This window comes from Eurypyga helias, unplaced genomic scaffold, assembly GCF_000690775.1.
Source record: "Eurypyga helias isolate BGI_N326 unplaced genomic scaffold, ASM69077v1 scaffold3615, whole genome shotgun sequence".
Lineage (NCBI taxonomy): Eukaryota > Metazoa > Chordata > Aves > Eurypygiformes > Eurypygidae > Eurypyga > Eurypyga helias.
In genome coordinates, this window is record NW_010251892.1 from 16,984 (window position 1) to 38,976 (window position 21,993).

The following is a 21,993-nucleotide window of genomic DNA, read 5'->3' on the forward strand; positions in this document are numbered from 1 at the left end:
CCCTGCTCCCTCCTAAGGTCTGGCTGCCTTAGGACCAGGACCTTGTGGTGCACCGTGGAACCTGCAACTACCAGTTCCTTGCTTTATACTATACATCCTGTGATAGCTGCTGTTTTACATGAAATTCCATCTTCTGGAAGCACATGGGTGTGAAAAAGTCCCGATTTTGCATGTAATGCAAAGTTTCTACAGATATAAGAAAGCTCTATAAATATAACCTGAGTACATAGAAAAGAAGAAGAAAGAAGCAAGCCATTACTAAGAGTCCTGACTGTGCTGTGGTTTAACCCCCACCTGGCAACTAAGCATCAAGCAGCTGTTCACTCACCCCCCGACCCCCAGGTGGGACGGGGGAGAGAATTTGAAAAAAATCTCATGAATTGAGATAAGAACAGTTTAATAGGACAACAAAGGGAGAGGAAATAATAATAATAATACAGATACAGGAATATACAAAACCAAGTGATCCACAGCACAATTGCTTACCACCCGACCAACAGCCCAACCCTGAGCAGTGATCCTCCTCTCCCCCGCCCCGGCCAACTCCCCTCGGCTTATATCCTGAGCATGGTGCTTTATGGCGTGAAATGTCCCTTTGGTCAGTTTGGGTCAGCTGTGCTGGCTGTGTCCCCTCCAAGCCTCTTGTAGAGAAGAAGCTAGAAACACATTAACTGCCAACAGCTAAAGCATCAGTGTTATCAACATTCTATTCAGCACAAATCCAAAACACAGCCCCATACTAACTATTATGAAGAAAATTAACTCTATCCCAGCCAAAACCATCAGAGTTTGTAAACACTCATTTATTTCAGTAACTTCAGGGGCATATATTTCATTTTGAAAATCCTGGGGACTGCTCGTGTGACGAGCTGGTCCTCACAATTATTCACCTATGTAAGTGTGGCAGACTAGTCCCGTGCTTAGTGTTCCTGACTGGCCTGCAGCTTGTGTCTTTTAGCCATCCTCCGAGCAGTCCCTGGTATCTAGGAAGTACTGAACAAGAATACCAGAACTGGGCCCTGTGCTTCTCTCCTCACAAGGGCTGTAGTGTCCCTGCAGAGCTCTCATTAATTTAATCCCTCCTCATCTTTTATTAATGGCCTTCTTCACACACCTACGTTTCCCCCCGACAATGTATCTCTTACATTTCTTAAGTCCCTTCAGCTACCATTAACTCCCCTGACCTGTCTCATCCTTTTCCCCCTTCCACCGCCTCCGTGCACACATTTAACGCATGCGTGCGCGTGTTTTCTGGCGCTGTTTCTCCCTGCCTATTTCATGCTGTTTTCAACCACTTTGTTCCTTCCTCCCCCACCCTATTTCTGCAGCCACACAGTCTCCTTACGCTTTCTTGCGTATGGCTCTGGACGAATGAAGCTGGCAGTATTTCATTGCTGAACCATACATACTTCGGCATTTACCAGGGCTGACGCTGTAAACACTGGAGGAGCAGTCAGTCCTGTTCCATTAGAGATAGCACAGGACTTTGATGGCTTTACATACATATCGCCCTTCTGAGAAGCGTGATGTGTGTTTGAAGTACGTAATTTTGGCGTTTTCTTCCCAGCACAGCCATGCATATCGTGTATCACAAGCACTGGCTGTAAAAATACCTTCTACACTGCATTTATTTTATAGCCCATTAAAACAAAGAGTAACAAGAACAGGCATTCTTTACTGAACAATTTGAGCTGTATCTTTTATTTCCATAAGCTGTACTGTGAATGATCATTTAAATGCAAAGGCACGTTTGCTGTGCTGTTAGATATCCCTTTGTAGAGCTCAGGCTCACATGCAAAGACAAAATACCATATACAGTTACAATATCAGATAACCTTTGTTTTTAAAAAACAGTTTGCTAAGGGAGTCCAAATGTGCAAATACTCTTGAAATGCTATTTATATACCTTCTTATTGTCCATATATTCATTTTGTACATGTCCTAATATTTTATTTTTAAAAAATTAAAAGAAAAAAAATTGTATATTCTTGATTAAGACTGCCTAATTTCAAATGTACTACTGGACAAGATAAATGCTAGCAGTTGGGACTTACATATACTACAAGGAAAAAAAAAATCTTAAAACTGCTGTGGAATACTGCAGTGATTTTAAATAACCTGAAAGTGTCTCAGAAAGTGTCCTCAACTAAGGCCATTAATACATGAAGAGTAAGCATTTCTATATGAAACAAATTTATTTACCAATAGATTATATATAGATTATTATATCCAGGGTATTTTCAAATCCTGGATAAAGAACAGAATTTTAGAATAAGTTCTCAATCCAGTGAATATGGACATAAACCCATATATATTATTATGGTTTCATGCAGGTGTCTTGATATCCTTTGTATTTTCCAGTTCTGAAAATGGAGGATAGCTACTAATCAAGTCAGTTGCCTTACAAAAATTAGAGTTAAGGCATTCCAAAAATGAACTGTCACTTTCCAACTGGAAAGCCTGGAATTTTGTTTCCTTGTAGTTTGGTACTCAAGGTCTTTCTCAGTCAAGAAGTATGAGAATTTTTATATACTTCTGTTGAAGAACATCAGTTTATATTAATGTATTACTAAATAGCAAGCACCTGGCAGCTGCTTTCTGAAGTTAATGTCAATCTTTCCAGTTTCACTAGGGCAAGTACTGAATGGCAGCCCTTAAAGCTGGCCTGACTTGAAAGATTTAAAGGTCATAAAACTTGATCAATTCTTGCAGTATGCTTACCCAAATTTTCTCTTGGCAGTATCTTCCTCTAGTTCTTTCTCCTATTCCATTCCTATATGCACCACAGCACCTCTTTGGTTACCACAGGGTAGTATGTACCAGAAGCCGAGTTCAAGCCCTGCACTTTCTGTACTCTGTATAGGGGTAGCCAGAAAGGGCCTGAACAACTTTAAATTTCAGAAGTACTTTAACTTGCTCAGTCTTTCCAAAACGTCACCAACTCATTTCACATCCACTCCTGAAATTTCCCAGGTTGCGTGAAACTTCAATGCCAAATTTGGAGCTCTGGCCATCTTGAAAAACTGATCTAGTGCTGTAGACTGAAATTCCTGGGATAGTGAATTATAGCCAGGTTTTAAGTCCGGAGAAAGTGTGTTTCTGCATTACACGTGAATATGAGTGGCAGGATAAGCTTATTCAAAGTATCTTCCTTCCTCCCACCTAATCGTCTACTGTCATTTTCTTAAGTAAACCAAATTGCAACTGTATTTTTAGAAGTGTTCTAGACAAATCATAATTTCTTAAACACTTCCACGTGCCTTCTCTCTTTTTTTTTTTTTTTGGTCACTTGCCTATTTTCATCCTTACCTGTCTATTAAAAACTGATCCTAGAAATGCAGGGGTTGGTTTGTAAAAGGACAATAGTTGCTGTGCATTTGCTCTAACAGGCTTCGTGCATGTTAACTCAGTGGCTGCAAACTGCTCACAAAACAACAAAGGCAGGCAGAATGCTTCCTGCCTTACCAATGCAGACCTAGCCCCAGATCTTGACATTCCATGCGTGCTTTGCAACTGTTTTTACAATATCCAGTATAAAGTGAAATGAATGCTTACTGTCCATTTAGCATGGTCTGATGACTATACGACATAAATATCCCTATAATCTTGGGATAAATCCAAGTAGATGGAATCACAGACATAATTGAAAAGGACAGTTGAGGATGATGTTTCATTTTGACTCTGCGTGCCTATAAAATGATATGATCCAGGGACTGGAGTCTGAAGATGGAAAAATTAATGCTAAAAATTAGAGGAAGGCAACTGAGGACTGGACGCCTTCTTTAAGCTGCTGTCTAGCTCACACTGAAGTCATGATCTTGTTGCAGTAACGATTGCGTGAGGCTTGTGCCCTGACTGAAGTGGGAGGTCAGACTAGATGATCATAATGGTCTCTTCTGGCCTTTAAATCTATCAGTCTATGAAAACCAAATGTGAACCCATGCCCTTTGCCAAATTAACAGTCTCACGCAAAGCATCGCTTGTCTAACATCGGAAGGTCGCACAAACAGATAGTCTTAAGCTACTATATGGGTTGAAAATGCTGTCAAAATAAATTAATGTCAGCTTCTTAGGAAGAAAAATGCTGATTTGTGTGCTCCTGCTTTACGTCACAGCACAGAAAACAGCAACATCCCCGAAATCTTCTTCTCAAAGGGATTTTCCTGATGCATAAAAAACGTCTATTCAAAGGGCCACAAGATAAAACATATAGCTATCAGTTACACTGAGATTTTAAATTCCATTTGAAGTAAAGCCACTGTCTTTTTCTCATTAAAAATATTCTTTTTTCTGCCATTTCATGCATTTATATTTCCCCTCACTGCTTACTGGAAGGTTTTGAGAGCCAATCCACTGGAACTGCAGCATGTGCTAAGACTCACACACCATGGGACAGTACTTTGTAACAACAGCCTGGCTCACCATTTACATCAAATCAATCATGATGAAAGCCCTTCAGCAGCAAACATTGACAGCAGTTTGCATTTCCTTTGCTCCTGGTGTAGAACTGAGCAGGGTCAGGCGTATTTTGAGATTACTTCCTGGTTTAAAGAAGAAAACAACTTTGGACATCCTTCTGGGCTTATCAGAGCCCTACACAGTGGAAATTAGGTTAGGTAATTATATAGGCTTCATGACAAGCACAGCCACCCATCAATCTTTACAAACGGTCAAAATGAAACAGAGTATATATTTTCAGATTTGGTTGGTGTGCAGCCAGAAGCCACACAGTTACACTGCAGTAAAACAGTGACGAGGAATAAAACACCACAAAGCAAAAGTCTAATTGTATCCTAATTTACTCAAGCTAGCGGGGCAACCAGGGTGGTGTTGACATTGCAGACCAGTCTTCAGCACACGCAGGCTGGCTGGAGATCATAAATACACACCCTGTCCCTAACGAAGGGCATAAAGCCACATCTTCACTGCAACTGGTTTTCCTCCTGTCTCAAAGAAGTTACACCTGCCTGTGCTCTGCTTACGTTTCCACCTCTTTGTGGTGACACACCCTATGAACTAGGTCTGTTGCCTCCAGGACTTGCATCTAACCTATTAAAAACGCTGCCAATCAATTCCAGAACTGCCGGAGTATCAAGCATGGCTTTGAGCCTGGTTTTGGATGTACGTTTCCTTTGGTGTTCTTTATTTAAACAGACATGCCAGGTGCACATGGAAAAACTTAAGCTAATTCTTATTCTGTGCGCTTGTCCTCAAACAGATGACTACTCTTCCGTAGGATACACACGCTCGACCCTGTATTTCTCCAGCCAGGGAATGGTAACATTTGCGGTTAATAGGAATGATTGACCTCAAGTCTCAAATGTGCAGGGCTTGACAACTGCACTCCACATTTCTGTGTGGAAAGAAGTAACAGCTATAATGTTGATATACTCCTGGGGACTAAGGTTTTTACCTCAAGTGATTGCAGTATATCGCAAGGAAAGACCCATGAGATATCGCACTGTTAATTAATTGTCCAGTAATATTTTTATTAAAAATGCAATAAAAATAACTGCATTTGAAGCCACTATGACTCAAATGATAGTTAACTAAGTTGGGCCTATTTCCATATTTCATAAAAATGTTGTGTTTTTTTTTTTAATGAACTCTTATTTAAAATGGAACATTGAAAATTAAAGGAAATCCAGGCATTTTGGGTTCTTAACCACATAACATCTTATTAACTGAGAGGACGGTATTCTAGGGAAAACCTACAATTGCAGTCTCACTTTTCTGCGAAGCCGTGTCCTCAAATATACCATGGGTGCTTGCCACTTGCAGCCATGGCTCTGCTCTTTGATTTAACTACACTAATCTGCCTGCTGAGTTGCTTTGCTGTCATGCTCTTCACCCTTCCTTCACTGCTGCTTCTCCCTTCCTCAGAGCATAAGAGTAATTTCACCGCTGGGGCCTCTGAGGAAAAAGGACAGGACGAGAACCTCATATAGTACACTATAGCAAAAGTTTTCCTTTGATGTACAGCATTAGGTTTGGGAAAGAAACAATATATACACTTTATTCTGCCTCTAACAGGGACCATGGCTACCAAGAACGCAGGCCAATGGAGCTGACATCACTTAGGTATTTTTGATATTGTAATGTAAAATAGACATACAAAAAAGAAATATTTTCTTTTAAACAGAGAAAGCAATTTGTCTTCTGAGGGCATTCAAATATTGGAAGAACTTTGTCCCAGTTTAGACAGTAACAATTCTGACTATATAGGACAAGCAATTTTTTTAGATATTCCCATTTCAATTAAACTGTTAGAAGATATATCCAAATGTTGGCTTGGCTGGGATCTGGAGGGTTGGTTCAGCCCTATTTCTAATGAGTCATTAATCAAAGAAGGACCAGAATAATAATCAGGAATCAAGGATCAAGAAAGGCTAGATTAAGTATTTGACTAAATTAAAAACCAAAACCAGTCTTGGACTGATAGGTGAGTTAAATAAAGGTTTGCAAAACTGTAGACATATGTGAGGCCCTCACGTATTATTTTGATTTTTTTTTGCTTCAATGTCGTAGTCAAGCTGGAAGCTGAAGTGTTAAAAGAGCACAACAAACACCAGACACCCTGCATTTAAAGTATGTAATTTAAGAGTTATTTTAGAGAGCTAGAGGGTTCATAAGCTCATTCTTTTCCCCATGGGCTAATCCAGTGCAATGACAGGGGTTAAGGAGAACTTGAACTGTTGCACAGATGTCCTGCAGCATCCTGGCTGCATCCACTTCCAACCTCCCAGGACATGGAATGTACTTGAAACCAGGGGTTCAAAACAAAGGCTCCTGCCTAATCTAATCTTGCACAAGCAAGACCTGGGAAGTATTCCTTCCAAAAACTGAAGTTCTGAGTTTTGTGCATAACTAATGACAGACATTTATATGAAGGGAAAACAAAAAGCTCATCTGAAGAACCACAATTTATGCAGTGTTATTAAAGCCCTGGCTTCTACAGATGTCTGCCTAAACATTTCTGAAAGTTTGTATTTTATTTAAGAGATTGCATTATGGAAAAAATCTGGTTTTAATCAGTCAGTACATATTACTGCATTTTGCGGTTGAAAAATTCCATTTTTATCTAACCAGGTATGTATAAAAAACAGTTATGCAAAACTGGCAGGTTAGAAAGGACATCTAGATAGGGGAGGATCAGAGAAGATCAACATGGTGATTTGGTCTGTGTTAGGCTGCAGACCCATGGAGCTGTTACAAACCAAACTCATTCCGCTGGCCTGTAGCAAAGCTGCCGTTTCAGGCAACTGCACTCATCTGCATTGATATTTCTCAGTATAGCAAACAGCACTTTGGAGGACCTCTATAGATTGCCCTCCTGAGGATCTTAATTGTCCATCCAGAGAATGAAGCTTAAAGTCTATCCCTGGGCACAGCTGGAGGGACTGGGACACCCAGGGCACACACTGGCTTTGTCTGCTACTGGTGCAGCATCTAGCAGTTGGGCTGAACAGACCACCAGCTGGAATTTATTCAAGAAATGGGAGTAACTTTCTGTGCAGCTCCTCTATCATGAGGAAACAGGTGCATCTGTGAACACAACAGATTTCCAGCTGTTGTTCTGGCAGCATTTTAGGAGCCGTATAAGCACCATCAGTAAGTCCAAGTGAGGCCAGAGCACAGCACCTCTTTTGGAAACTGCTGATCCCACTGTCCAACGGCATGTTGCATGAGGCAAGTGTCAACCAACCCATCAACCAGAAAGACCCAACTCTGACTTAGGGTGAATCATACTAAACAAAGTGCATTTTATGGTATTTTTTGCATTTATAAACTCTCCAGGATTTTGCCAAGTACACCATGAGCTAATTCATTCACTCTGGAGCGCTCTGGTTTTGCGCCACTGAAGTCATTGGTGACTCTGCCTTTTCCTTCCAGTGAATAGGCTCCAGCTGCAAGAGGTTACTCGCAGTAAAAAAGTTGGCATCCATCCAGTTTAGTTCTCATTCTGGCACATGTTCATTGCCTTGCTGCCCGCAGTTGGAGCTTGGTCTAGACAGAAGTGTAAATCTCTCTGTGTTTTCTTCTCTTCATTTGCTCTATTTCCTATTCAGTAAACTAAAACCCTCTACTATATTGCGTAGAAAGAAGTTTGGTATGGTGAACTTGAGTTACTCATAGTTTTAAAGTTTAGACATGGGCTTAAGTAGTTTTTGAAAAGCAGGCTTAAGTATTCATCTAAAATACTTGTTAACCTGGCCTGATAAAATAATTTATCAGTATTTTTCTGTGCAAAGCTTTTGACCAAACATCAACTCTTGAATTTAGGAGTTAGGAAAGCAATCATCCTTGACACAGATTTCAGCTGCAGAGTTGTTACGTTTAAATCTTTGACTCTACAAGTTGCTACGCATAAAACCATATAATAATGTTAAAAAATGTTAGTACAATTACATACTTAAAACACTTACTAATACAAGGTGGTGGATTGACTTTAAACTAAATATTGAGTATAAATTGCAAGGTAAAAATCATTATTTGGAATCAGATTTTGTTTCATATTTCTGTCATTCTCAGGTAAAGTTTCTGTTCCGACCTGCCTAAACTTTACTGCCAATACTTCATCAGAGATCAACTCCAGACTTCAAATTCAGCAACCAACAAAAAACCCCCATCCAAACCCCAAAAGAGGAAAACCAAACCAACAACAGGGTGAAACATCATCCTTTCTCACTGAATGTCTAAAACTAAAAGCTTTTCCTCCCCTTGCCTCAGCAGTGGATCCAACTCCATTCCCAGACATCCTGATCTCCCTCACCCCTCCTACTTCCAAAACATGTATGTATTTTGCCCCTTTCTCTTTGTTTAATGCTGTGACCTGCCCAGCTGCTGCTACAATGTGCCCCTCACTTCCTAATAGATTTTATGAGCCTCAGTTGAATGCAGTTGCTGGCTCTTGCTTTGCTGGCACTGCACAGTGCCAAGAGTTTCTGTGTGGAAGGTCTGAAAGCAACTTGGATGCTCAAAAAAATGCTCAGGAGGAGAGGGACATGCTACAGCCAGGGAAGCATCTACAGAAATAATTCCTTTCCTTCCCCTGCTAAGATACTACATTTCAGTCCCTACTGAAGTGCATACTCAAACAGATTAAAATCCAATAATCAATTAAATGTTAATCCAGCTATCATTTATGGGGCCAATAATTCAAGGACATTGTTACTTAACAACCATTGACAATGTATATGGAATGACTAAAAAAAACCAGCAAACCAAATGCAAACATACCATCGGGAGGCCACAGCAGGCTTGTGTATTTCACTTATTTCAGCGCTGCAGATAATCACAGATGTGTATCATTTTTCTAATATGAACAAATCCATTAATGTGAACTAATGAATTGATCATATTATTGTATGTATACTGTTCAACAATTGCATGAGGATACTTCAAAGAAGTGAATTTTAGCTCAAGAAAGCAAGTTTGGAAGTACTTTTGTAGTTTATGTTTCCTATGTTCCTATGATGATATTTGTAGCATGCCAAACCCTAAACGTAACTCAAGCCAGTTCTACTTTGTCAATACTTGCAGTCCCATCATTATATTCTAAAGGTTATTTTCCATTTTTTGCTTCAGCTTACACACAGCTTGAAAACATATCCGGGGTAAAACATCTGTTGGTAAGTCAGTGGACCGTAGCAATATATTCCTAGTAGCACCACAGAACTCCGGTCTCTCAAGACATTTAAAGCCTACGGTTAAAAAATAAAAATTCTGCTGTAGTTTGGCAAGGTGATAGATCACATCACATGAAGTCAAAGGCCATTCTTAGAAAAAAAGTGTAAATAGAAGCCGAAATACATGTGCCTACAAGAATACAAACTCGCACTGCACAAGCACAGGTTTATCTATCACTGTTCCAGTTTCTAACGCATTATTTTGTACTGCAGCTCCTGAGTTGGAACTTCCTCTGTTTTCCTGACATTTCAGATTCTCAGCTGAAAGGCAGAACACTAAGGAAAGATCTGCATATTCTCTTTTTAAGAGAACTGGAACAATCAAAACCTGCAGGTTCTCATAGGAAGAGACCTTGAATATTTTATTAATAAATTAAGGATAAGATGAGTCGTCTTTGGCCTTAACATTAAGCATCCAAATTTGCATTAGTAAATCTGGCAAATCTGGCATCTGCAAAGACAGCATTTAATGCATAGAAAACCAAAACAATTTTCAAGTACATATATATGCTAAAATTTCATAAACGTCCAATTATGAACAAAATACTTACAAAAACCAAAAAATAAAATATCTGAATCCACAGTCCCTTTTCTATAAGAACAGCACGCGATAGGTGTAACCCAACCCTGCTTTCAAACCTTAGAAACTTTAAAAAAAAAAAAAAAATCAAGATAATCTTAAAGTGCCATTTTCCTGTTACCTCTTCCTTCCTCCAGAATGCCAAATGCAGAGATGATGGTCCACTAGAAGAACTCATGTGTGAGTAATGAACCCTCTAACTTAACTTTGAATGATTTACAAAGAATCTTAGACCCTTTCATCTTATCCAGCCCAGCATATCAAAATTAGGGATGCAGAACAGAGCTAGTCTTACGCAGCCAGCTGATCAGTTTCACATCAGGTGGGCTAACAGCAGGAAAATGTAGAATCAGCCTGCCTGAAGTCTCCTGTATAGCTTTGGTCCCTTTTCTATAACCATTTATCATGACAGGCATTCAGGTAATAAAAAATGTATGTGTCTACATTCTGGGGAAAAGACTAGCAATTCGGAGAGAAATGTAAATCCAATTATTCCTTGAGGAAGAGAGGGAGATCTGAACATTTCATTTGACACATTTAGATAACATGGCCAATTTATACAGACTTCCTCCAGACAAAATATTCATTTGATTTATCACAGCCTTTGAAGTTTCCCCTACTATCAAGGCTGGCAAACTTTTTCCGCTGAAAACATGAGCCATTGCTGATAAGTATATGATTTTCATGGCACTTTGGAAAGATATAAAATCTGTAAAGCCCATGGAAGTATTTATTTGGGGATTTTAATTAACTAATTTTGATTCTAATCTCAGACAAAGTTTTCTTCATAGAAAAGACATGGACTTAATTCACCCAGTACATAACTTTAGGTTTGTATTTTCTCCATCAGTTGTTCCTGAGAGCCAGGCCTACCAACTCTGTGACAAACGTGTTCTCCTTAGTCGTATAAAATATAAACAAAGAAGTATGCATTTACATAGGTACTCATACATGTTCTGTAACGTGGAAAAAATAAGTCATGCAATGTACCAAAGGTGTAGAGGGAGAACACAGAGTCATCTCCTGTATTTTTGTGCATGCTTAACAATAGCATTTTGAGGTCACACAATACTGATTGAGGGCTGAGCCTGATTTTGTATACTCAACAGTATTTAAAACACTCCATAAAACTATAGCTCTTTCATTGCCTTTATTCTTTTCCTTGATTGAAAGAGTTTTGACTGAAGGAGTTAGGTCCCTTCTCCATGGAGAAAAGAAGGCTCAGGGAGGACCTCATCACAATATTCCTGTCCTTAAAGAGTGGCTACAAAGAGGACAGAGGCTCGCTCTTCACAATAAGCCACATGGAGAAGACAAGAGACAATGAATACAAGTTGCACCAGGAGAGGTTTCATCGTGAAGTAAATAATTTTTTACAAATCATTCATTGTAACAACCTCCCTAGGGACATGGTAGAGTTCTCATCACTGGAGGTTTTCAAGATGTAACTTAACAGGTAGTCTAGACAACATCATCTAGGCTCCCTTTCCCATAAAAGGTTGGAACAGATCATCTTTTGACATCCCTTCCAAACTGGTGTGTTCTATGATTGATGATTTATTAAGTATATTTATTAAAGATCTTTATCCTTAATTGAGTCATGTTTTTAAGTGTGACTGTGTGCGTGAAGAGACCTGTGTAGGCATATGGGTGTGTTAGCAAATACTACAGTGAAATCAACCTATGGGTTTGCTTGAGCTCTTATTCTAGCTCGCTTGGCTCCTTACCTGTATTTTGAGCTGATTTGCCCAGTTGGAGACCATTTCAATTATGCAACTCCTTCCTGACGCAGAACACAAAAATGATCTATGTATGGGAGAGGAGAACTGACATCTCTCTAATTCCTACTGGGCCAGTCCCCTTTTGCTGGTATCTCCAGTTTAGTGCAGGAACGTTAGTCAACCCTCAGGTCATCAGGCTCTCCCAGACTGAGTGGCTTAGGTCCCTTCTGCACGCATGTATGCCCGTTTGCCCCATGCATAAACAGGCAGGTCTGTGAGATGGCCAAGAAAATAATTGTGCAAACAGCCAGGAGGACTACGCCATATACTGCCCACATCAGTCATGTCGAGGGCAGCTTTATTTTCCCAACTGCTCTGCTGTATCTAGAAGTGTATACATTTTGCAGTTACACTGTGACAGGAAAAGCCACGTTGGCATCAGTAAGCCTTTCACTTTGTTATAACTGTTCATGCAGGATATGGGAATTACATCTGGGAAATTGTATATTCTAGATAATATTATTGAATACTGAAATGACAGCTCCATTAACTTTCATTTTTTTCATTTGTTTCTGCTAGAGTGGTTCCTATTCCACACACAGCATAAAACTAGCTGTTACCCAGAATTTGTTAATTATTAAGGACTTCATTCGACTGCATAGTTCAATACCTCAGAAGGGTTTTGTTTTTGTAATAATGTATTTGTTCCCAAAGCTAATAGCAACTCAAATCTTGCAATGTCTTTATTTCCATAGTAACCAGCTTGTTTCAACTGAAACAAAAGAAACACCGAATACATGAGGCCTTAAAAGGCCTTTAATTACTCAGTGAAGTAATTAAATAAAAATTGATAAAACCAGTTTTCTTGATAGAGATAAAACAGTAATAGTACATACTTTGTACTTTCCTTCTATGAATTTCAATTACTTTTAGAAGAAAGAAAAATAATGATCCTTATTTTACAGATTATTCAATTTCCCTAAGATCAAATGCCTTTAACCCAAAACCCACTGAAGGCTACACTAGTTTTTCTCCTGAGTCAGTGGGCTTTGAATGAGATTCATCAGAAGCCAGTAAAGTTAAGAAGGTCCCTCCCACCAGAGATACCACATATTGGTAACACATGCTTGTACCAACAAGTAATCTGAGCGCTCAAGACACCATTTAATTTTACTTTGTTGTCAGAGTAGTACTGGCATATTTGATATCAAACTATGGCTCAAAAAACATATACATGATTACGGATCACGGCAAAAGCAATGGCTCAAAGATCCTTAGGCTATGTCAAACACAACAGAAGTACATTGCCCTTGCCACAGTCCACTGACACACAATCTAACTGAAAACTTACGGAATAAACATTCCCAATTCAGACTTCTACAACTGGTACCTCAGAAACATTTTATGAAATATTACTGTCTTGATGCTGAAGGTAATGTTGAAAGTGCAGGCTTGAGAAAAAGTAGATTTCAGTAGTTCTTGATGGGTTTGTCCAGACCTGTAAGGCTGTACCTTCCCATTACTAAACATGCACTGCGGTATGTCTCCACTGCCTGACATTGGCTGCTGGCTGCTTTTCAAAGTAAGTACAAGTCTGGTTCACTTCATTTTGCAGAGCTCTCTACAGGTACCTTCAGAAATGTCTGAGGTACATATGAAATTTGTACATCAAAAATACTTTTGAGACTTGGGGTCGAACAACTAAGACTAAAATCAAAGGTGAACGAAAGAACAGGAAATCACTGCAAAAGCAATGCATCTAATAGCACGATCCGATGATTTTCTCTAAGGAAACACTGTACTTGGTAAAACAGCCATTCACCACAACAATTGCAGAAAAGGCCCCACGGATCCTGGTGCACAACAAGCTGACCATGTGCTTTCACAGTAAAGGCATCTGTTGTCATGTTGAAGGTGTTCAAATGCTGGGAGAGATTCCCAAAGAGGCTGTGGAGTTCCAGCCTTGAAGATACTCAAAATACTTAGTCCCTAAGCAACCTTTCCTCATTGTGAAGAGAGCTGGACTAGATAACTCCAAAGGTCTCTTCCAAACTAAATTATTCTGTAATTCTGTAATTAAGATACTTATCTTCATAAATCATAAATTTTACTAAAATTGTGAAAATCTGAAGATTTTTTAAGATAGACAGTTGTTAAATAATTTTTATATAAATAATTTCATGAAGCATATTTATTTAGAAGCTTTCTTCTGCACTATTTAATCTTTCACCAGAGCTACAAGACTGATAATACCCAAGTATGAAGTAAGCAAATGTGCTTTTCATAAAAGTACAAGGAACTAAGAAATATCTGTGAATTTAAGATTTTGTTTTACATATTCAATGAGACATTTCAGGATTTTGATAAGCTTGTAAGCTTTATCAGATATGCTTAATACGCCCATCATTATAGTACACAGGTGCCAACTTCTTTTTGTACATTTCACTCCACTATTTAAAGTACACTGTCAACCATGACTGCATAATATCACTACACAGCTTGTTATAGTAACTAACTGAATCTATTCTTTGAGTTCTTATCTTCTGCAGGTTATCATGTTTTCACGAATAATATACTTTCTTGGTAGTGTACAAGTACAGATACATCACACATTTTCTTCTTCACCTGGAAACTGTCATAAAGAAAAAGACTGTAATGTATTAAGGGATGTTTTCAAGGCAATTGTGAGAGATGATAAATAGAACCAGGAGCTGCAACCCATCTTCAGCCTTTACTATTTCATGTACTCTACTTAAAAGAAAAACTCCGTTTTATTTTCGCCTATTCACCCTTGGTTGGGCACCTTAAGCAAGGGTGGAAAAATTGCCACTCTTTTTTCAAGACTTTGTCATCATATGGCACCAGACAGTTATGGTTTAGTGCTCCTGGGCTGCACTGATGGGCATGAAAGTTTCAAAAAGCTTGAATTTAAAACCCCAACAATGGAGAGAACAGATTCAAGCCTGCTTTTAACTGCTTTTAACATTTGCTTGCTCGATATGAAAGCTGTAGGGCAAAAGGGAAAAAGCCTTAAAATGTGTATGGATTGCTTTACATAGAAGTACAAATTAAATTAAGGGAATTTAGTACTAAACAGTGTTAGAAAAGTGTAAAGAAAAGAGTACCACCTAATTACAAATCCTTATATAAAACTTGTGCCTATTTCCCTGTTTTCCCTGAACAGCCTGGCTGCCCTGTTTTTCTCGGTCCCATTAAATAGTGTTTTTTTCCACAGTGAAAAATGCCACTTAGCTGAAGTGAAATCCTTAATTCTTTTGAGGGTATACAGTATGGGTCTCCTAATTAGGACATCCTGTGGAAACTCAGTTTAAAAAACAGACTGGAGGAAGATGAAAGAAATACTATATAATACTTTGTACTGAAATAATGCACCAATTAAGTAAAAATGCAAGCTAAGAATTGCATGTTCTTCATCTCTCCCTGGAGGTCTTGCAAAAGGCTGAAAGCATTTTCAGTTTAGTCCCACAGATTCAAAAATTTGAGTGCTATTCTGCATCAGAGCTGTAATTAGTAATTTTGATACTAACAATGGAATTTATAATTTCACACCAGGCTGATCATCACTTAAAACCATTTATTTCAGCTCAGTACATCCCCTGTTAATTGGAATGTTTTGCTAGTGGTGTGTTCCCATTAAGATACAGTCATGTCATTACAGCCATTAGGCTCTTCTCTTGAATCCAACACAGGAAACAGCCCCCCCACCAACACATGCATATTGATAACTGGATTTAGATATGCTAACATCTATCTTGTTCAAATGTGAGTTTTGAGTCAAGTAGGAAGATTAGTATGCAAAATGTTGCAGTCTCTCTTGCACGAGGTCAGATTCTGCAATTACTGTGGTCATGTCTGGCCTTAGAAAGCTGAGAATTTACAATGTCTGCCTGCAGCAAGTGTTAAAAGTAGAAGTTTTGCTATACACAAAGGGCTAAATGCAGCCACTAGCTGAATGTAGGAATCAGATGATTTCCAGAGATGCAGCTCAGTTCATAATTTATCCTCAACTATTCAGAACATATTTCAGACTTCTTTAAGCTGTTACTCATACCAGCCGGGATTGTAGTTTCACCTACAATTATGCACATTTGACATTTCCCATTATTTAAGCTTTAGTTATTCCAGACTAATTTTTCCAGTTACAGTATCTCCTTGGCCTGATTTTATTTAATCTTTATTTCTGTGAAAATGCCAAATAAAACCACCAGCTATTTTCACAAAACAGGCTTGGGGAAATACGCTGCCATCGATTATAAAGTCTTGCTCTGCTGCTTCAGTGCTTTGAAAGCTGGACTTAAATTTGGCAGGAGAGGTTTCTGTACCAGGTATGTGCCTTTTTGCCTTTTGCTGCCAATCCTTCCATATTTCAGCAAAATCTAAAAAAAATTGTACATCAGAGTTTTTCAACGAAAAGCCCTGAAGATTGCCAGTGCTAGCTAGCTGAGCTCCAGACAGTACCATCACCATCTTACTCCTAGGCTAGAGCTCAGGGCTACTAAAACCAAATTACAGTATCCTTGCAATGACTTCTCCCACCTGCTGACCCAAAGCAGGGTCATGTTCCAGATCTAAAAGCAGAGAGTTCGTCTGTCCTGTGCCCTCTGTTCTCCTCCCATAAGGACACACCAGTTACTGCACAGAAACTTCACTGAAAGTTGAAATGAAGCAAGCGCCATAGTTTGATTTAACGACAGCGAAAGTAGTTTGACAAAGACATGGGATCTGGCAGACTAGCAATGGATAAAAACTACTTGTGATGAGGCTAGATTGGAAAGAGGTGCTGGGAAGAAATGGGGATAGAAAGCTGAAAAAGCAGAGAGAGCAAAGAGTGTCTTTGGGAAAGGATGTAGAGATTGGAATTCGGGTGAGATGAAGTCCCTCTGGAAGTACAGTCAGACAAGAGAGCCTAGAAGTGAAAGGGTTAAATAGCAGGGCAGATACTGGAACGGATAACCCCCAGGAATGAAAAAGAAGCAGAGATGGTTGAAAGATAAGGTGAGGAAGAAGCAGAGCAGAAGGACCAGGGGAAGGTCAGTATGATAGGAATCTGAAAATTGGAATTACTGTGATGAGGAAAGGACTGGGAAAATAAGACCTTGCAGGGCAGAGCCACTGGGGCAAGAAACCAGGGAAGGAATAGCCCAGTGGTCTGTGGGAGGGGGGAGCTTACCGAAAATAGATGAGCATCCATGGAGATCCAAGCAGTCTGGGAACCAAAGGAAAAGGATCAAAATAAATACAGATGTAGAGCCAGGAAAATGGTACTCTCAGAGTATGGATGTTGAGCATATACAACTGGAAAAGGATCTGAGCGGGCAAGGAGGCTGAGACTGGGTGTTAGGAAAGGGGAAGTCTAAGTCTATGGAAAGAAGATGGGAATTAGAAATTAGTCTCTCTCAGGAGAGGTCTCTGTTGAATATTGCAAGCCTTTATTGTGGGCTTTTATTGACAGAGAAAAAAAGTCAGCCCCAGACAGCATTCTTACAATTCTCAAATGATTCCTATGGTATCAGCTATACATTCCCATTTAGCAAAATATTTCCATCTGCCAGCAAAAATGCTATCATGTATTACAACAGATTCACATAAATGAGACTAATGGAATCTATGTTGTGTTTTTAACTGTTTCTCATAATTCTTTTTTGTGAGAATTCTACTTATATGCAAAAAGTGAGAAGTAAAAAAACTGTTCAGTGGTTGTCTCTGGAAATGCTGCTTTTTTGTAGACACTGAAAAAAGGGAAATATCAATATACTCTTCTAAATTATCAACTTGTGATTTCTGTTTCTATGAATTTTGCCATTGGTTTGATTTAGGTAGGATTTCACCCCATCTTTCTTTGAGAAGGAAACTAAAATAAAGCACTTGTTCTCCTAATCCAGCTTTTAATTAATAAAAGGCTGCAGTGTTAATATGATTGTTAGGTTTTCATTTTTGTTAAGGATATTTCAGTGTAAGGATCAGCTTTTTACTCTCTCCAAGTCAGCACGGTGTTAGAGGATGTTATTATTTATATAATACATTGCAACTTGTCATCAGCTTTAGTTAGGTTGAGGTTTTAGTGTTCTTATTCTTATTAATAAGTTCTCCAAATAGAAGACTCTCTGGAGTTTGTAATCTTGGGGGAGGGGGGGGGTGTTGTTTGTTTGTTTGGTTTTATTTTGTCTCTCTTTTTTGACATTGCCAATCAAAGAAGAAATTAATGTGGTTTCATTTCCCACATTACAATTATTTCACAAAATGTCTTTCCTCACAAAATATGTGACAGTTCTGGCCCACAGCAATTTGTTGCTTTGGAAAGTGACTAGAATTTTAAGCATCTGCTTTTAAGGGGCTGATCCTTGGCTGATGTAAACTGTGGCTCTGACAATTATTTATGTCAGCTGAGAATGTGTCCCTGTTAACTGTGCTTCTGATATTTATTTTGAAAAAAACAGATAAGGTATCTTATTATATTTATCATGACAAATTTCCCACAGATATCTCCTATCTCATTTTTGAGGCTATGCTACTTAATCCAACATACAAGCCTAAAGTTCTACATGAGTCATTTAAAAGCTTACATTAAAAATATGAAGAGCACTGAGTTTTATAAGGCAGTCAAGTATAATGACAGATCTGAAGCGTAAGATTTAGCAAAGCAGTAGCATAACTTTGTCATAAGAATGGGAAAACAGACCAGAAAACTACGTTTTTCTAGTGTTCTACTCAGTGGATACGCATCAAACAGGTTTAAGGTGGGCTAGGCTGTAGCCAGCTCTTGGGGACAGCTCCCTCTGGCACCTGGAATCACAGTGGGAGAGACCTTGCTCTGCCCTGACACCAAGACACATGCTACATTGCAGGGACTTGTCCCCAGATTAGCCATATTGCCCACACTGTCCTGGCTCAGCCACCATCGCCCTCATACCTGCGTATGTCATGTGCTCCTACAATCATCACCATTCAAAACTTGTGTCCAGCCACCTGGCAACACAGGCAACACCAAAAAACTGAAAGTTTTGCCTATTAAAGTCCTTCAAAAGCATGATAAAATGTTAACTATGAACGTGTGATGTTCACTGCATTTCAGTTCCATTTTTATTACCAGATACAACCCAGTCAAGGATGCCATTACAGCCCAGCTGCCCCTGCAACTCGTCTGTACAGCGTTGAGACCATCAGTGTGAACGGCATTGAACTTCAGTGATTTCCAATCTGTGTGTATGTCCAGTCCCCAGGCTCTCATCTGGATTACAACCAGGTAAAGAGGCAGCTAGTGTTATAGCAGGCTCAATGCATTGACACGTTTTTCAAAGGTATGTTGGCTGCGATCGCAAATACATTCTTTGTGGGATGTTCATAAATGCCTAGAGAAGCAGGCATCTAGAATACAGATCTGAAAAGAAGTTGTTCATATCTAACGCTTATTAATTTCAAAGGGACTTGGACTCCTAAATGCAAGGCCCATTCTGAACTTGTGAAGCTATCAGGTAAAAACTCATCCTCTTCAGTCACCCATGTTTCTATATCTAAAGCCTATCCCCCTGTATCTTGTACTGAGGCCAAAACTGGTGAAAATATTACACAATGGAAAAAGAACCCAACCACAGTTAGGTGTTAATACTAGGATCACCAAACTTTTCTGTATTCCTTATATCCAGAGACAAATTCAGACCACTTAGAACAGCCATGGCCTAACTCTGCTAGCTGGTTTAGAGACATTTTAGTATTCATCCAATACTTGCATATGAAAAAGGAGAAATGTTCTCCCCAAATCCTTTTATTCAGTGCTAGCCATCTCTGTTATCCTGCTAGATATTGCTATTTGTCCATGGAATAAGTCACTGTCTGGAAGAAAAACTGCTTTTGAAAAATAAAATTCATATGTCTGACTTAACCCACACAGAGATTTCCCAGAAAATCCCAATTACCTTGTGAAAAAAATACTTCAGCAAAACAAGATTTGCCATTTTTTTAAGGGATTCTGGAAATGGCACACAGCAATAGTGCACAGTAAGCATGCTTTTAAAAGTAACAGGTTTACTATGTCCCTTTCTTGTCTTAAGGAAAAAGCCTTCCTGACTGGTAACATCCAGCAAAGGGAAAAAAAAAAAAAAAAAAAACAAAACCAAAATCCACAAACTCCTTATTAGAGCCCTATTATTTAGAGCACAGGCTGATAGGAAAAAAAACTACAGAGGAAGTTTTTCACATACGTTTTGTCTTGATTTTTATTCCCAGGAGTGATGTTTATTCTCTGGCCTTTGCCACATCACATCACTGAGTATTTCAGTTCCTTCACCTATAAAAGAAAAAAAAGCAATATTGGCCTAACTCTATCTAATGAGGCAATGCAAAACTGATCTGAGGGCAGTACCCAGAGGTCTTCCACAGCCACCCTCCATGTACTGGAATTTGCTGGTTTTTGTGGGGCTGGAGCAGCCGCTACCAATGTTCTGGCAGCCTGTACAATCATAGAGTCAAAAAATCTTTTAGGTTGAAAAGACCTTTAAGATCATCGAGTCCAACCAGTTAATCTCAGCATGCACCAGTCAACTGACTGGGACTGGTTAGACACAAGCATTACAAGAACACTGAACATGAAGAGCCTTTAGCATGATGCTGTCACTGGCTGTGATTACAAGGCCAGTTTAAGATGTACAGGCCTGTCCTCCCCATTGCCCTACCCCTCCTGGCACCAGTCTGTGTGGATGTCCTTTAAGGCAGGTCTGGGTTAGAAATAAACCTCTGATATAAAGGAGGAGGGGATGGGAATATACTTTAAACAAGTAGAAGAGATCCAGTTTGCAAGACAGGTCCGCAGAAAGTTGTTGCAGAAAAGCTGAGGAGGTGATGATCTGTGACAGAGGGGGCAGAGCAAAGTGCTGAAGGGGCAGAAATTGCAAGGCAGTCTTCACACCAAAGCCAGCATCTCGAGTATTCACTACAAAGTAATTGACTCACCAAGTCCCTTTAAGCATTGTAACACGTAATTATAGAAATCACTATTTTTTACTGATGATCTGATATTAAAAGGAGGGAGGAATTTACGAAGGAAAAACGTATAGTCAGCATCTGATACAACATGTGATGATAAAAGAAAAAGGGAAGGACTAGAGTAACTGTGTAACTGGTACCAGTTCTCAGAAAAGCACAAGCTGAGGTGTGTGATAACATCTCCTTGGTCAAACATGATTCAATTTGCAAAACAGCCAACTCCAGCTGCAAATTAATGTTGCATACTCATTAAACCTGATAATATAATGGTGTCCTACTTACTTATCTTGTAATGGTATGATGAACTCTGCTATCAATGTGTCTTACTTCCCTTTTAAGATCTATTTTAAATTTATGTATATGGCCAGAAGTCTTGCTCTATTTTAAAGCACAAAAACCAATGGCATCTTCTACTTCCATTATCTGACACCATTTCTTTCACATGACCACTGTCAATGTACTCATTACTGGATGTGTATGTGCTTATAATCAGGAACCTGAATTATGAATGCTGGTTTCCTTATGTGGCCTATCATGGCACTACAGAGAGATACTGTCCCAGCTCCTGAATTCTCAACAGGGTCTGGACTCCAGGGTGGGGTTAGTTCCTTGGTGGGAAAGAAATGAATTGACACAGACAAAGCTTACGACATTCTTGCATCTTTTATTTATGGTAGATGCAATTTTAAAGAGAGGAATTAATTAGCGAAGTCAGTGTGTGGTATGTGACTGAGAGACTGGTTTTGAAACTCCAGAAAAGACTCTGTCACACAAAACCTTGCACTGTTTCTCTGAGTAGAGGAAGGACTCTGTTTTAGCTCTTTTCCCCAGATAGTCAGAAAAAAACTCTTAGTTTTACTGCCTTTTTTTTTTTTTTGGCAGCTAGTGACTTCATTTCAAAAAGTTATTTTAATAACTTCAGCACATGCCATGGCTGAAAGGGTTATTCCTGCTCTCACCTGTTCATCACCACTACAGCACGTGGGAGCATATAGTCAGGGGC

At 39.2% G+C, this 21,993-nt stretch overlaps 1 protein-coding gene across 1 annotated transcript in view; it reads right to left on the bottom strand.

Annotated features, from left to right (window-relative positions):
- The window catches only part of LOC104510025 (E3 ubiquitin-protein ligase Midline-1), a gene marked incomplete at its 3' end in the record, with an annotated part of 66,549 nt that overhangs the window by 15,326 nt on the left and 29,230 nt on the right, over positions 1-21,993 (bottom strand). The gene's annotated exons all lie outside the window — the stretch shown is intronic.